This window comes from Crocodylus siamensis, chromosome 8 (assembly GCF_052110815.1).
Source record: "Crocodylus siamensis isolate JL-2025a chromosome 8, ASM5211081v1, whole genome shotgun sequence".
NCBI lineage: Eukaryota > Metazoa > Chordata > Crocodylia > Crocodylidae > Crocodylus > Crocodylus siamensis.
The window spans coordinates 7,913,048-7,930,312 of NC_143402.1; the positions used below are offsets into that span (position 1 = coordinate 7,913,048).

General features: G+C 40.1%; 1 protein-coding gene across 5 annotated transcripts in view; it reads left to right on the top strand.

Moving 5' to 3' along the window:
• Nucleotides 1-17,265, top strand: part of AFF2 (ALF transcription elongation factor 2) — a 400,790-nt gene that overhangs the window by 27,754 nt on the left and 355,771 nt on the right. The window contains exon 2 of one of the 5 annotated variants that reach the window (XM_090061624.1): nt 8,932-9,017. The exons of the other annotated variants lie outside the window; for them this stretch is intronic. The gene's annotated coding sequence lies outside the window, so the exon portion shown is untranslated. The remainder of the gene's footprint in view (nt 1-8,931; nt 9,018-17,265) is intronic. 5 annotated transcript variants of the gene reach the window in all.

Here is a 17,265-nt window from a genome sequence, read left to right on the forward strand (position 1 = left end):
ACAATGTACAGAGTGGTGCCGGTGTTTTGTTTTGGTTTTTTTATTATTATTTTTTTTATAAATCTTCCTTCCCCCTGCCCTCCCTTTTTTTGGGTAAGCAGCTAGGTCACATTGACAGTGACTCCCAAAAATATCATTTAAGCATGTTCAGATTGCTATGAGACCTATACTGTCATGCCTTTTTTAGATTCCAATAAACCATATGAAAATGCTAATTATTGAGTCTACATTAATTTGTATAAATTATGCAAATTGAGTAGCAATTAAGCACTACTGTGGTTTAGGTGGATCCCATGCTATATTTAAACTTAATGTTGGACTGACATGGATTTTATTCACTAAAATAAATTGTTTTATTGTGGAGTGTTTACAAAGCAATTGATGATGGTAATTGGTTGTAGGCAACACTATTGTGCACTCTGTAAAGATTTATTTAACAATATGTACTGCAATGGAAAAACCCAGAAATAAGGTCAGTGAACTTGATATGGCATTTTATTCAGAACAAAAAAGTGCATTAAAGTGACAAATGCATGCCTACAAATGGCAATACTTGAGAAATCTTTCTATATAATTCTATAGGTAGGTATTTTAGCAGGCATTTAAAACATCAAACACCATATTACAAAAACTCACCATTTATTTCCAGTTTCCTGCCACCAGGTTTATGATAGTCATAAGCTGGTCAATTGTCCGATCAAATATTGTCATTTGACTGGTCTATTAACGGCATATTTTTTGACCAGTCAAAACTTACAGCAATTTTATGAAAACAAGCCCTATATTTTATAGTTTTCTTGACAGAAATATGATTTTTTTAACTGTTTTTGACGCATTTCTTGAGCTTTTTCTAGGTGTCATTTGGACCTCTTGGCTTTTTTTTACAATTTTTGACCAATATTTGACTGGCCAAGCGACCAAACTTTTTTTGACTGGTCAAACACCCAACCCTAGTTTATGAGGCTACAGATCATGCAGAATCCGGACCTTATTTAATATGTGCCTCAGTGCACCCGTTTTTAATTTTGATTCACTTTGCAACAGTCTTTCATTGCCTGCTGCTTTCGTGTAGTTAGAGCCGGTATCTTGCTCTGCGTTGCTGAGCAGAATCAAGCACTTGACATCTGCTTCTAGAAAGAATCCAGATCCAGTTTTTCAAATGCAGAAGTTAAACACTTTGACACACAGTAATTATAAAAGGAAAATGAATCTTTTCTTGGATCAAAAATTATCGTGTAAAAGAGTGCGTAAATTACGGTGCACAAGTTAAGTAATAGCTTTTCTACTGAAATCTGGAATTACTATGATGAAGGAGATAGTGTCAAACTGGGGTAATTTATTTCATTTTAGTTTCTCAGATCTGCAATGAATTTAGGAAATTCAAATTTATAGCAAGTGGTCTTTCTAGGAATTTCTCTGAAAGAAAAGGAATACTTTATGAGACTTCCATTGGGGTCATATTTATACCATTATTGTAACAAGTGCTTTCAGTTTAAAGTTCGAACAGATGATTTGTTTTACTGCTTTAAATGGCTTTTGCAAACTCTTTTAAACAGCACTTTTTTGTTTGTTTGTTTGTTTAACCTAAATCAGTAGACTTCAGTATTCGAATAGTAAAATGATGATGAGTGTCACATGGCAATTTTTAATAAATTGTAAATCTTCCTAAAGACTGCTCCTTTTTCTCAGTTTTTTTTTTAAATGGTGTGGTTTTAAAATAAAAACTGAAGTCGGTGGGTTTTCTTGCAGACCATACTTAATTGTGGTCTTTGTTACTACACTGATGTTGCTGGAGCCAGATTTTAGGTTTCCCTGGAAAGAGAGTTGAGGTTTTCCAATAATAGTTGTCTTTTTGAGAGCTTAAGTCACATTAACTGCAATGGGTCAATTTTATCTCCAGTAGAGGATGGTTATGAATTGGTCATGAATGCACTTCACCTTCCAGTCAAAACACTTCACATAGAAAGCTATTGTTGGTGCTGAAAAGTATACATTCAGGCTTGCTGCAAATCAAAACCTGAGGTGTGACATCTTTTTTTGTGCATGTTTACAGAACTGAGTGAGAAGACTATATATCTGCTATATCCAAACCCTCTTTTCTGTAAACAGAGAAGCTATTTTCTAACCTCTTAGGGGATGTTTCTGGTCAAAGATAATGCAGACGGGTCCCTTGCAGGCGCACGCGCGCACACAAACACACACACACACATGCTATCATGAAGACTTTTTTTTTTTTTTAACTCATTAAAGGCAATATCTGTGTTTCAACTTCTTGTGGCATAAATATCATTCAGCAAAACTGCTGAAGGAATTGTTTAAAATACAAAAGATATTTTGAACTGGCCTAATTGTCTGCTGAACAGCCAATAACTTTGGGAATTGTTCTCCGCATGAATTCTAGATACAGATTGGGATGTTGTCACATTTGTTTAGAACAGATTAAGCCAACAGGAGAAAAAAAAGGGATCTTTGCCCATTTTCACTGAGCAGTGAAGTTTGAATATCCAGCTTGCAATGGAAACTATTTTTCCAAAGCCTTTGAGGGCTGTTTCTCAGTCTAGTGTAAACAATTTATTGTTAAAGTCCTAGAATATTTGCATTTTAATTAAGGACAATTTTAATTAAATACAAAACTTTAATCAGAAAAGCAGAGTTTAGGCAGATAGTGTACTTGCATGCTAATCAGGCCTCTCTGAAGGAACCTGAACTCTGTGTAAATCTAGTTTGGGGGTAAATTAAAAAGAAAAGTGGCAAATGCATCTTTCCTGAGTAACTCACCTGTAGGTTGTAATCTTCCTCTGGCATCTTTGCCTTGCAAAGAGATACTCTTCCTGTAGGCATTTAGTGGGAGGGAAAGAAACAGAAGCTTACACGGATGCAGTGAGTGTATAGTGAGTTGACCTGAACTGGTAAGGGTAAGTTTAAACATAGGTGATGCATAAGGGCAGCATGGGGGGCACTTGCCCCCCCCCCCCCAAAAGCCCTGGTGACCCCCTGACAGCGAGCGCTCTGGCTGGTAGGGGGGCACGGAGAGTGCTTGTGCCCCTGCTAAAATTGGCTCTGCTTGGTGACTGGCGGCTGCGCCCCCCACAACGTGTCATGCCTCACTGGTGTCGCCCCAGACTTGGGAGGCACCAGTCACCCATGAGTTTAAAAGCACCCCTTAGAACTGGAACAGTTGAATATTTGGGGTGGGGAGGGGTGTTTCTTTTTCTCTCTTTTTTTTGTTTAAGTCTTTATTGAGTCTGTTGGTAATTTGAGAAATAGACAGGCTTGACAAACTCACCCCCACATTTTGGTAACGAAAAACAGAATATAATATTAGTGGAAATGTTCCCAGAAATTACACCCTGATTTTCATCCAGCGTTAGTTGGAATCAAGTTGAGAAAAAATGGTGACATGAAACTGGTTTGCTAAAATGCTGGAGAATCCAAATCCTGCAACTGTAGTGATGATGGTGATAATGATACAGGTACACGTAAAAGGCCATAGAATATATACAGGCCAGAATGTGTATACACCTGGGATGGGTGAGACTAGGAGTTTCCACTGGATCAGAGTTGGAGGCCTGTGAGGGGTTAACATGAGGCCCTGGGGCTCCCACCTGGCTGCTATTGCCCTTGTGACTCCAGTCTCAGTGCCCATCCTTCCTCCTCCAGCATCTGCATTGTGCGGGGGGTGGAGGGAGGGGTGTGATACAGTGTGAGGAGCAGTGTCAGGGAAGCCTGCAGACAAGTAGCTGAAGGTGAGATGGGCACCGTGCATGGCGAAGTGGTTTGCAGCCTGGAGGGTCCTGTGATCCCTGCTGGTGTGACCCACCCAGGCATGTGGCCCCTGGCAAGAAGTTGGGCAGTCCTGTACTAGAAAACTATAGTCCTTGGCTGTCCTTCAGATCTGCAACCCAGATTAAAATCAGGACCCCATTATAATGTGTGCATGTGACAAACATATTATCTTGGCCACAAAGAGCTTAGTATGAGTGAATGAGGAGATCCAGTGAGGGAACAGGCTCACTTTAATGCAAGTAGATTTGTGGTTTTCAAACTTTTTCATTTGTGAACCCATAAAAATTTTTGAATGGAGATGTGGACTCCTTTGAATTGTAAGTGTGGGCATTCACATACTTTTGATTGATTGTAGTCATCTTTGACAGACCCCTTAAACATAGTCTTTGGACCCTAGGGATTTGTGGACCACAAGTTGAAAACCACTGAAGTAGACCATAAAACCAGGAACTGAGAGAAATTCCTTTAACTGTCAGGCATGAACTATTCTGTGTTTCAAAATATGAAAATTTTGTCCCCAGGTTTTCTCCATAAGTTTGTTGGATTTAGTACATTCCAGCACCATTCAGGTTTCTTACCTCTTGCCCCAATATTTATGCTTAGGGTACTGGAGAAGCTTTTCTTCTTTTTGGTATGGGACAATAAAGAGAGGCCCCCTAAAACATTGAACAGTGATGATTGTAAAGGAGGAGCCAGAAGCTGTTTAATGGGCATCCAGTGTGGAAGCATCAGCAGGAGTATCCAAATGAATACTTACCTTGAGGCAATTCTTCTTTTTTTTTTTTTTTTTTAATACCATGAAACCAGCCAGCAAATGTATCATGTGTGTTGATAGATGCTGTCTTCCTTTTACGATAGAACATATAAAGGGTTCAGGCTGATGCAGTTTGAAAGAAAAAATGCAAGAAGCAACTTTCTCTAGGCAAGTAGAGAAATTTGGACATTTATCTTACTTGGGATCCTTTGACCGCTTCCTGCCCCTGGGGCAGGGGGCTGGACTCGATGATCTCCCGGGGCCCCTTCATAATGTCTATGAAATCTATGAAGTATTTGGGGTACATTCCTTCAGTGGCAAAGTTCCCTTGTACAGTCAAGAAAAGACAAATCTTATTGTCTATGTTGGTAAAGCTCCTGCAAAAATATTGTTGGCCAAACTACACCAAGGCAGAAGGGCTTTACAGATACCCAGGCTAGATCCAAGGGGATGCAGGGTAGGTCTCTTTTAATAGACCCTGCTGTGGGGGCAGTAGCCATAAGCAAATAAAAATTTCCCCTTTCCTTTCTCTCTGTACTCAGCAGCACTTCCCCTTCCCTCCCTACCCACTGCTACCGCTGTCTCTGGCTGTCCTAGGAGCAAGAACGGGGGGGTGGGGAGAGCTCCAGAGCCACTCCTGCCCACTCCAGCTGGGCTCAGCCAGGGACAGTGGCCGTAGCAACTGGGTCTCTCCTCCCTGCTCAGTTCCCTGTCTTCCTTAATAGCCCAAGAGCAGATGCAGAGGGAGGAAAGCTGCCCACTGGTGCTGCTACCTCTAGCCAAGCTGAGCTCCATATACAGCCCAGTCTGGAGTAGGCAGGAACAACTGGAATCTGCCTATTCCATTTCCCCCCACTACCCCACCCAGCCACCTTGGGTCAGCTTGGGACAGCCACAATGGTGGGTATTGGAGGGAGAAATGGAAGTGGAGGAGGGAACATGTTGCTGATTATGGAGGGGAAGTGAAGGGGAAGGGACGATACTTGCTGACTTGAGACTTAAAGTCCCCGCTGCTGCTCCTGAAGCATGGTCTGCCCACCCCGGTTTGGTAGGTTGGGAAGCTGGGTGCTCACCCCCCTTTCTGAAATCCTGGATCCAGCCATGTAAATACCAGTGGTTATCTTTGCTGGGCAGCTTGATGCCTAGGTGTTTAGCATCCCACCTGGGAAAACAAAGGAGTGTATGAAATAAAAAAGTGGAATGAGAAGCGTGACCTGAAAGCAACTCAAGTCTGTAGGAGTCTTTTCCTTAATAACAACAGGCTTTAGAGTGTCAGAGGAACGATGAAAAGGTAAAATCTCGAAGTTAGGTAGCTGGTTGAAAACACAAGCTCAAGACTTGAGGTTTGTTAGATTCCTTAGAGTCTGGACTCGTATTTAGGCTCTTTTGCTCTCATTATGTTGCATCTTTAGCACGACATACCCAGTCTCTTTTGGAACTTTTAGGCAGTGCCATATTGCAAACCATTAGCGATAAAGTTAATAGGAGAATTCCTCTGTGGCATTGGCAACGTGTAGGGGGTGCACACAGGTGCACATGCATCCTCTGAGATTGGCCACGCACCCCCTGGAAACCCAGTCACAAAACCGGAAGTGCCAGCAGAGGTGCGCTTCTGGTTTCGCCTCTGGCTCAGCAATCGGCTGCTGGGGCACCCTCCCCCCATCGTCGATCGGTGGTGGGAGACCCTCACACCCTCAGCCATCTGGTGCCCCCCCAAACTCAGGAGGCACCAGTCACCCATGCTCTGTGCTGTTCTCTTTCCATTTTTGAAGGGCTCCGTTATATAGCAGTCTCATTCGAGTCAAATTGCGCACACAGAAATTCAGAGCGCAGAATCCTTTCAGCACCTTTTTTAAAAGACTTTGAATCCAGTTGCAACTTAGTTCCAATGGAACATCACCATCATGGTTTAATCAAAATGGATTGCACAGCATCTGCAAAAAATATTTGCACTTAAGTTAATCCAACGTTACTCACAAGATTGACAAAACAGTTTATATATAACCTTAGCTCACAGGAAAAAATGATGCATATAAATAATATTTTAAGTTAATAATGTGTTCAAACCTCATTATTCCCAGCTGCTTCAAATTTATGCTGTCAGAAGAGTGAATTCAACCAACAACTGTAAATGTCCAGCACCTCATGCATTCTTAAAATTTCCACGGCAAATTATTATCAGAAGCAATTTGTTTACCACTTTGTAAGACTGACTTGGATAAAAGTGGGATTGGGAACCAACTTGGAGTGAGCAATTTTTCATGCAAAATTGGTGTTCTCAGTTCCAGTGTTCTCTAGTTCTGCATGACCATAACCATTTTTGGCATCATGAAATAGTCAAGGGCTGTAGGAACTGAATATTGGGGCCAAGATCTGCCGTGTGCCATGTCGAGCATCATTTTGCCTGGGGCTATTTACACTTTTCCTTGTACTTGCAAAGAGCCAAATGTTGCTCGTGGTTATGTGTGTGCAGCCCGGCCATCAGCTCTCACCTGTAACTAAGCCAAATATAACTAAGAGCCCGCACAATGGGGAATCAACTACAGATGAAAAAGCTGAAAATGTTGTTATTTGTATATTAGATGTTGCCAAATATGTTGTATTTTGCCAGATGTACTGTAATATTTGTATATTAGATTTTGCGACATTTAATCACCTTTCTTAACAGGGCTTTGGTATTTCTGTGATACAAAAGATGTGTAAAGAGAAAAATTAACATAGTGTAAAGAGTTTAAATCTCTTGTCCTTTTGGGTAGTAAATGCCTTTAAAGTACGTTAACAAGCCTAATTCCTATTTATATACATAGTTTTCAGAGTCAGGCTGAGATCCTGCATAGACGGATGTAACTTAATTTGTAACTTCATTTATTTTAGGGAACTTGGATTCCCTTTTGCTTCATCCAAATTTCACCCGTTCTGTTTTAATTGGTTTAATGTGAATCTTTTCACTGCAGATAGACGCACCTGAAAACAGAAAGGCACTTAGTTACTTAAATAGCCCAGTTTGCAAAATGACATAGAGGCTGAACAGGGAGAAGGTGACATGACTGTGCTGAGTTTGAGGTAATCTGACAGTTTGATCTCACGTGGGGATGGATTATTTTTATTGTTTTGATTGGTGGATCAATATAACGTGAGAAAAAAACGTGCCTGTATTTTGTCTCCTTTTTGACGGGCTCTAGTTGGCTCATCAGCATAAAATCTGTACCACAGTTAAATAGCATTTCATATACTCCTGATATGCTGCTTGTTGGGAACAAAAAATCTAATACACAGGATCTTGTATTGATTGTGCTGCTAATTCTGCCTCATAGCAAAGACTGGCAGAAGGCAGGTAGCTGAATTGTATTTAACTGGTTTTATTGTGATGTGACTAAGATGGATGTGACATGGGCCTCTATTATTCGTTGGAGAGTGTGGACACTAATGAAGCCATTAGCTGAGCTAAGGCAAGTGAAGAAAATAGGGAAATTACCATTATTCTGAAGCCATTAAGTTGTAATCTGCCACTTTCTCTCCTTACTCAAAAAGGCATCTTCTTTTTAAGGCCTCCCTGACTGTCCTTTAAAGATTCATTAATTCATTAACTTTCCAAAGGAGATGGAGGAAACACAATTGAAATTTTAATCAGCATGGCGTGTCATATTATTAACATTTTGAATGTATCTGTATTCACTGTTGGACCACATCAGGTTAAGGTTAAATAAACTACATTACAGCAAATAATGTTCTGTTTCATACCATAAAACATAAAATGTTGAGGAGAGAAATTGGTTTCATGGTTAAATTAAATTATGATACAGTGCTCACATGATAAATTCTGTTGTTCAAATTTACAATCTTTGGAGGAAGTATGACTACAAACCTCTTGTTATTAACAGTAATATTTTCAAAATACTTGGAATCTGATTTATTTAGTGCTAAAGGGATTCACATATCACTGCAGAACTTTTGTGTGTGTGTGTCTGTTTTTATTATATAATAATTTCTGATCAATGCTTTTATTTTATCTCTTATAAAATGACTGTCTTATTTTAATGCCTTTGTTCTAATGGGGTCATTCAAACATTATCTATAATTACAGCTGCAAAATACGCCTTTTGTTGTTGCTCTTATTTAGATACTGTAGAATGTTATTTATATTGACAGTGAGCCATATCCTTTTCAATTTACTCTCACAGTTCTTCTTTTTCACCTCAGTTATACTACTTGCTCGAGTTAGGCAAGGTTTTAGCCTATAATATTCAAAGTGTTTGAGATAGGCAAGAAAAAAATTAAATTTTTTTCCTTGCCAATTAAAAATAGCCTTACCATGTAAAAATGGTTGCAAGTTCAAAGTGGCATGTAGAAACTGTGTGTCCAATTCCAGTGAAACTATTTTTTTTTTCCAGAAAGTTCCTGCATGCCACTCGGAAAGTGTCCCTTATAAACCTTATCGTAAATGATTCCTTCGGTGCCGTGTCCTTTCGCAAAAGAGGTAATAGAGCCTATGAAGTTAAGACATCAAGACAGTGGTTGATGACAACAGTATGCCTAGTATATCAGTAGACTTAGAGACACTAGCTGCACCCATTCCAGATTCACTGCTGAGCCCAAACGGTGTTTTAAACATATTTTTTGATTTCTGTTTTATCAAGGTGTTTTCTCCTTGATCAGCACAGGCAGGAAAACAGTTTTGATATGCCCACTGAGTGCTATGCTAGCCATGTCCCCGTACCGCTAACCTTGAGCATTCAAACCTCCTGAATCATGAGGCCCTCTGAAATCATGAGATTTGAAAACACCTGAGTTTTGTTTCTGTCTTTGTTTTTGAGATATTAGGTTATAGTCAGATCTTTTTTTTTTTTTTTTTGCAATCTACTAAGCTTGATCTTAGTCGGGAAGCCAAAAAGGAGTAATATGCTGTGTGGTGTTACTAGTGCAGTGTAGCAGTTGCCCTGTGTCCCTGTTGTACTGGTATTTCATCAGTGCCAGATAGATGCATATTGAATGTAGCCTGTAAAGTGTTTTGGTTATTTTCTGAATGGACAATGATATAGTTTGCAACTCTAGGGAACGTGACTGATTTATCACATTATTTTGGGGAGACTTTACAACAATTTTCTGGGTAGGATAGGCATGCAAAAATATTTTTAATGAACTACTGCTACTGAAAATGAACTAAGGGTAAAGTTACATGGCTGCATGTTATATTTAGACCGTACTAAATCTGTGGAATATTTAGTGGCATTAAAGTTAGAATATGCTGTGGACAGTTGCGTATTAAGGATTTATACCGTTTCTTGACTGCACAACTCTGACTTGCCAGTAGAGAGCTGGTGACCAGGGCTATGGCTAGAAGCCAGGATACCTGGGTTCTGTCTTTGTATGCGGGGGGGGCGGGGGGGGGGGGGAGGGAGGGAGGAAGAGAACTGGAACCAGTGCATCATGGGAAGCTGAAGGACTGCAAATTGTTCATTTTATTTCCACAGAAGAGACTGAAGTTACCCTAACCCAAGGTAGGTATCACATGCCAAGTTTTTAGGCAAGGCTTTGTTACTTTGAAATGCTTAGAACAAGTTAATGAATTTTAATATGAGAATGCTTACGTTTTAAGTGCCCTTAGCATGGTCTCAGTGTAACTTGCGACTTCACCCTAATATACTATTTATTCATACAACTGAAATAAACATGATTTACTTGTGAAAACATTTGGAAATCTCACATGTGCGCTGTTTTTGTAGGTCCCACAAAATTAATTTTATTCAGTAGCAGGTAGATTCAATGGGAAAATGCAAAAAACATTGTAATCCAGGGGGCAGTTTGTGACGGATTAGTCATAGGCCCAGCTGCTTGATTATGCTCTGCTAAGAGATTAATTTGATTGCCAATCTACATGGTCACAGTTGCAGAGCCCCATGTATTCTGTATGGCCAGGGCAGCATAATTTGCCACATATTTCAACCCTTGGCTACAGGCTTGTGCTCAAGAATTTAAATTTCCATTTACAAATATGCCTAGATCTTGTGGCTATGAACTTCACTTTAAACACCCAACTCAAGTGTAAACAGATGTTCTGGAGCATACCGACTTAGCTGGTCTGGGATGTTTGAGCTCCCTTTTGCCTCACTGGTGTGTTTGCTTTTGATACCTCTACCTAGGTCATGGCTTTGCAGATTTTGCAGAAACTGTGAAATCCAGGGTCGCCCATGAAAACTGCCAAAAAAAAAAAAAAAAAAACCCCAAAAACCCAAAACCCTTAATAAAAGTAAATTTTTATTAAGTCTTCCCCTCCCAGACACATCTCACAGCTTGCCCAGGAGGGTGCAAACTGGTGGGGCAGCAGGAAGGGGGCAGCAAGTGAGATGGCTGCTCCTCCTTCCTCCCTCCCAGGGCCTCGCTGCCAATCAGCACCGAGGAGCGGAGCTTCTCCACCAATCAGGGCTGCTATGAAATACCCCCAAATGGGCTCTTTAGGCTGGGACAAAGCCCTGAAAGTGGCTTTGTCTCACCGTGAGTTAAGTAAGTCCAAACTCATGGGGGATAAAATTCGAAGTGGTGAGACCAGGAATTCAAGTCATCCTAGCTACAACTGTTAGTTGCATTTTTGAATCAAACTATTTTGGGGTTTGACTGAAATGTGACGTATTTTGTGCAAATTTGAGGTGGGAGCAAAATGCGTTTTCTGATCAGCTTTGTTTGCAAATCCATATATTTAAGTCAAGCTGTCTTTGTTCTGTGTTTATAATTTTGGGTTTTTTAAAGTTTCAGTGTGGGACAGCTTTGCGGTTAGATTCTATTTTTTTCTTTTAGAAGAAGAGGTAAGGGTCCACAAGTGGTGTAAGGTCTTTGAGTTGCTTCAGGAACAGGGTTCAAGTATATGCAGCAGTGTGACAAAAAGGCATGGAAAGGGGCCATAAATAGGAGGGGCGGCCAGCTAAGCAGGCTGGAACTGATGTCAGGCAGGGGAAAAAAACGGTGGGAGGCCTGTGTTTTCACTGAGTCTGGTGGGTCTATTCCCCAAATCTGTTCTGCTTTGCATGATGTTGTAGTTTTGGGAGCTATTTTCATTTGGTTACAGATTTTTGTGTGTGCCCTTGTGCTGTGTCACAGCATCTTTTAAGCAGCAATATCACAAAGTCTGTGTGGCTTGATATTTGTACTTGCGCGAGGCAGGCAGACCGTGTGTAAATCTGGGGCTCTTTTGGTTTTTTTCCTGCTTTTCCTGTGATAGTGTCAGTTTGATATATCACCTTTCATGTTGTGTTTGTACTTTAGGTCAGGAAACTTCTGAGTTGTGTGTATCATCAGCATTGTAAATACAGAGTAACCTTTGCACCTTAGTGTGGTGTCTTGCAGTAGATGTGTCAAAAAAAAATCCCTCTTCACTATTCTTCCAGAGCATTATGTTTATAGTGAAGCAATTAGTGGCACAATGGAGGGATAGTAGTGCTAGCATTGCAAGTTATATTTCTTTATATAAATAGTGGCATCTATATTATCAAGTGCCATTAACAGTCCTTAATGGTGGCACATCAGGTAACTTGATTTGAATAGGGTTTCTAAATCTTGCTTCTATGCAGATTTTATGCTTTACGGAAGACATGCACCTAAAATGCTGACATAGTCCAGAGGGTAAATTGTCACTGGAATCCTTGCAGGGCAACATGGGACACCGAGCTTTTCCCACAGGGCCTTGGGACAGTGGCTGTGTTTAGAGAATGAAGGTGTTTCTCCCCCTTCGACCACCTTTGTATTTCTCTATTTAGTATGGCAGGTATCCAGGTTGTAGCCATACTGGTCTAGAGGAAAAGGCAATCAGGACTCTTAGTAGAGATGATCTCTTTTATTAGACCAACAAGATGTTTGCAAAAAAAAAATTCTTTAAAAGCTTGCAATTAAAGAATTTTTTTTTTTGCAAACATCTTGTTGGTCTAATAAAAGAGATCATCTCTACTACAAGTCCTGATTCCCTTCTATTTAAAATGCGCACACATATGTATTTCTCTGTTTAAAATGCACACGTACACACACAGATATTGTATGTATCATTAAGATGATTGATTTCTGTAAGTAATTCAAAGGACTAAGCTTTACTTAGGCTTCCTTACAGACATTACAAGTGTATCAATATTAAAGGATACTGATGCAAGTTGTTGATGACATCTGGTTATTTTGGTACTGCTACAAGGGTAGCAAAACTTCTCCAGCATTATCATTTCTTCATTCTGGGTCAAAGTTAGGGCAGTTTAGCTCCACTTGCGTCACGCAACTATCAGGCAGACTTAACAGTTAAATTGTTACGGCTGATGTGCACTCCCAAGCCCAGCAGCTGTCCCTCCTCCCCTTTTAAACCAGCTCTAGTGTATGTTCACCCGTACCCTGAGGATAGTCGTTCAATATTGAGCAGTTCTCCAAATCTTACATTTCAGAATTGGGTAGCCTGTACTTCCTATGCTGTTGTTGTGATGGGCTATATATGATCTTCTAATATGAAGTTATCCAAATATGCCTAAATTTAAGCTTAGCTTTTGCCCCTGTGCAGGAAATGGCTTGTTTTCATTCTTTTGTGACATAGTTCAGCTCATTAATTTTGTCACAGCTGCAGTGCCATAGCAAGCATGACTCAACTGATTCCATTTTACACATGCAAGATAGTTTTGTGGCTAGTTAAATATTTAGGACTACATCTTTGCCTTTAAAAAAAAAGGATAGCTTGAAAGTAGGTGAATAACTGCACATTACAGAAGGAGAGCAACATAAACTGTATAGTGCTTGCTTTCATTGATGGATTGGCATACCACTTGGTTTTGGACAACATATGCATGGTTATACTAGTGGCAAGCAGGGCCAATATTTCAGCCAGGCCTGCTATAAAGTGGATTCGTTGACCATATATGCTCTCTCAAGCTAAGTACAGACAGTCAAAAAGCCCGAGGCTGAATCAATTCAATCTTTGCAGGTTGGTCTAAGCTGCGTAGATTCAACCAAAAAGTAAGTGAACAGACATTCACTTTTGATTCCTGAAATACAGCCACATGCCTGCAGTGGCCCAAGCCAGAAGCAGGGGGTGCTAGAGCATACCTCCTTACTCAGCTGGAGCAGACAGCTTGGGCCCAGGCTAGACTGCCCACCCTGGGGGGGAGGGATTGTGGAGGAGGTGCAAAGTATCCTGGGATGCTGGGGGCTGTGAGTTAGCTTGAATCTGGAGGGGATCTGGGAGAGAAGTTCAATAAACTGATTTAACCTAGATCAGGTAAGTGTGATACTACATCCACCCAGGTTTATCTTAAACTGGTTTCAGTCATATTGAAGGCAGTTTATGTGCACTCAGCTACTGTTGTGTTGCAGATTTGAACCAGTTTCTGACCCCTTATACCAGGTTATGTGGAATTTCTGTCCCTAGCATTTCAGCTCTCCATTTTAAAATAGGCATTCTGGCTATTTTTCTATTGAAGTTATCAGCAGTCAGAGGAGAGCTTCATGCCTTAGTTTTTTTACTGAGAACTGTAGGCCCAACATCCTGGCCAACAATATGCTGTATTTTTAATATTCCCATACATTTCTCATATCTCATGTTGGAATCAGAAATGACAAAGAGAAGCTTTGGGATGAAATTTATGTTGCAGTTATAGAGTTCAGCTGCAGATGAAGTCAAGCTTCAGGAATGGGCATGGGTAAATTTAATCCTATGGAGTGTGGAAGGTTATGAAAGGTTTTTCTTGCTCACAGATCCATTTATTTGTCTATTTATCTTCCATTCTGTGCACAACTAGAACACACTTTGTAGTAGATCTGCAAAATGCATTGTATACGATGCAGAATGGATTCCGTTTGATAGTATTTATCTAATGTAATACAAACAATAAACCATCCCTCATGCCCTGCGTATTGTATCTCTCCGTCCAGGACTTCCCCAGGGACCTGAGAAAAAGGATGAACTTTGTAATTGATCTTATTAACAAATTTTGGTCCTGTTGTTTCAAAGCGGAGATCAAGTTTCAGCATTCCAGATTCTTCATGGAAAATTCCCTGCCACTAGTCCTTGGCTTTTTGAGCATCTTGTTTAGTCATAATTATCATAATTTTCCCTCAGGATAACAGTGGTATTTTGAGTAGGCTGGGTCCAAAACACTAAAGACTTACTAAATCAAATCCAACAGGTAAAACTCCATTTATAATTATAAGTCTTCCTAGTCCATATGAAGTACCAAATCTGACTTGCCTTGGTAACAGTGAATTCCCATCAGCCCAGCATTCCTTCTGCCTTAGGATCTCATAGTTACAGGGAGGTCTTAAATATGCTTTTAGTCAAAACCTCACTGCCGTGAGTTTCATTTGTGGGAGATGGTTCACCTGTTGGCTTATTGCAGCAAGACAATGAATATATTGAACTTGTGAAATGCCTGTTTGGATGATTGCAGGATCTCGGCAGAACAAGGATGTAGCCCAGAGATCGTTGTTTGTTCATCAAGTACTTGGATTGTTTGCCTGATTTTTGCACAGTATGAACGAACCCATTCAAGATCACAACTCAACTCTAATATCCTAATAGGCTTAAATTATAGAATGCTTATGTATAAGCACCTCGTTAAATGCCACTAATTTATCACTGTTTAGATATTAAAATAAGAATGACACATAGTTGATTTGTGAGCTAGACTTCCCTGACGTGTTTACTAGTCCTCATCAAGTAGTCCTGTTGACTTCAGCATATAATATATTATATAAGTTGCACTGCCTTGAAAAGGATGCAGCTATCCTGCTGACTTCAGTAGGAGTCCTCACCCACATGGAGCACAGGATTTAGTTCTATATCTATTATAAATCCCACTATTTGTTAAGAAAAGACCTGAGGATTTTGTTCAATGATAGTTAAGTCTCCCTAGAAGCAAAAATCAGCTAAACAAAATTTGTGCAAATGTGCAGGATTAAGTTTTCCAAAATCAATTTTTAATTATTGTTTAATTGATTTCAGTTATAAAACAGAACCTTCCCCCCTCCTCCCCAAAAAAAGGAAAAGAAAAGAAATCAGAGATATCCTTTACATGGAGTTTATAGGCCATTTTTGTCAAAAATTAAATGATTAAAATGCCAAAATTCTCTCCTGGGAAATCCTGTATGACAAACACAACCCTTTGTTGAGGCCTTGTTGGGAATGTTTGATAATTATACTATATTTTTTATGTTGTATGAACAAATTCCATTGTACAATAATTTTTGTCTTCTCTTAGCACTTTATTTTTTTATCAGCCAGCATAAGAAAATTATACTCCTGGTTTTATAAAGTCCCTTTAAATTCTAAGGCAATAAATTTAATTGCTTTTATTATGTATTTGTAAGTAGTTGGTTTCCTCTAAGAATTGGCTAAAGATTTTCCTCGCACAGTTCTATGACTCAAAGATTGTCCTTTAGCTAGCAAATATTGATTTGCTTTTGTTTAGCCCCTATGGAGTGCACCTTATCTCCAAGACTGGGTTTTGTTACGATGAGAGTTGACAGAATTCAGATTTAGTCAGGTGAAGTCTGTCAGGGTCAGTAAAAATGTTAAAGAATCACTGTAACAAAATATGATATTAATCTTGTGGGTTTTTTCCTTTGGTAAACAAAGGCAGTGTTTTAAGGATTTAGAGTTTCATTTTTCAGTTATTCTTGATAATTGCCCAAGCTGTATAGTACAGCATTTGTCTCCTATGAATCTAAATACTTCAGTACGTTAGGTCAAAAATAATTAGTAATCTGTACTCCCTAGAAGGAAGGATAGGAGTGGAGTTGAAGAGAACCTTTTACAAATGTTCAAGTGTGCTTTTGTTAATACAGGGAATTGTCCTCTACTGTGCAGTAAGCACTGTATCACCAGAAAAATCTCTGACCTGCTGCAAAGAAGAAATATGTGGTTTTCTTTATATTTCAACATATTATTAGCAGACCTATTAGATGTTTATTTAACAAATCTAGTATGGCGTTGATTAAAGCACCACTGGAGTAGGCCTTCACTGAGTTAGGTGTGGTTGTCTGTGCCCAAAGAGCTTCCAATCTGAAAGAAGAGTTTCTGCTATTGTGTCGGTTTATTCATAGATTCACAGATTGTAGAGTCGGAAGGGACCCCAAAGGATCATCGTGCCTGACCCCCTGCCCCAGGCAGGAAAAGGACCGAGGTCAGATGACCCCAGTCAGGTGCCTATCTAGTCTCCTCTTGAAGACCTCCAAGTTAGGTGATAGTATCATCTCTCTTGGCAGCCCGTTCCAGATTCTGGCCACCCTTACTGTGAAAAACTTCTTTCTAATGTCTAACCTGAATCTACTCTCCACTTGTTTGTACCCATTATTCCTAGTTACTCCTAGGGGTGCCCTGGTAAATAGCGCATCTTCAACTCTCTCTTGTCTTCCCTTGATAAACTTATAGGCTGCTACAAGGTCTCCCCTCAGACGTCTCTTGTGAAGGCTGAAGAGATCCAGATCCCTCAGGGGTTGTCAACCAGGGGTGCACGTACCTAGAGGAACTTGCAGTATTAGGTTGATGAAGGGCTCAGCATTAGGGCTGTACAAAGCTTCGGTCGTTAATTCGATTTGGCAGAGATTTGGCCTGATTCAGCGGCTGAATCTCCAAATCTGAATTGACTCGGGAGACTCTTTAATCTCTCCAAATCAAATCAGAACCCTCTGACTTGATTTGGAGAGATTCGATGATTTGGCCATAGACACAGCTTTAAATGTTTCTTCTACATACCTCAAGGTACCAGGCG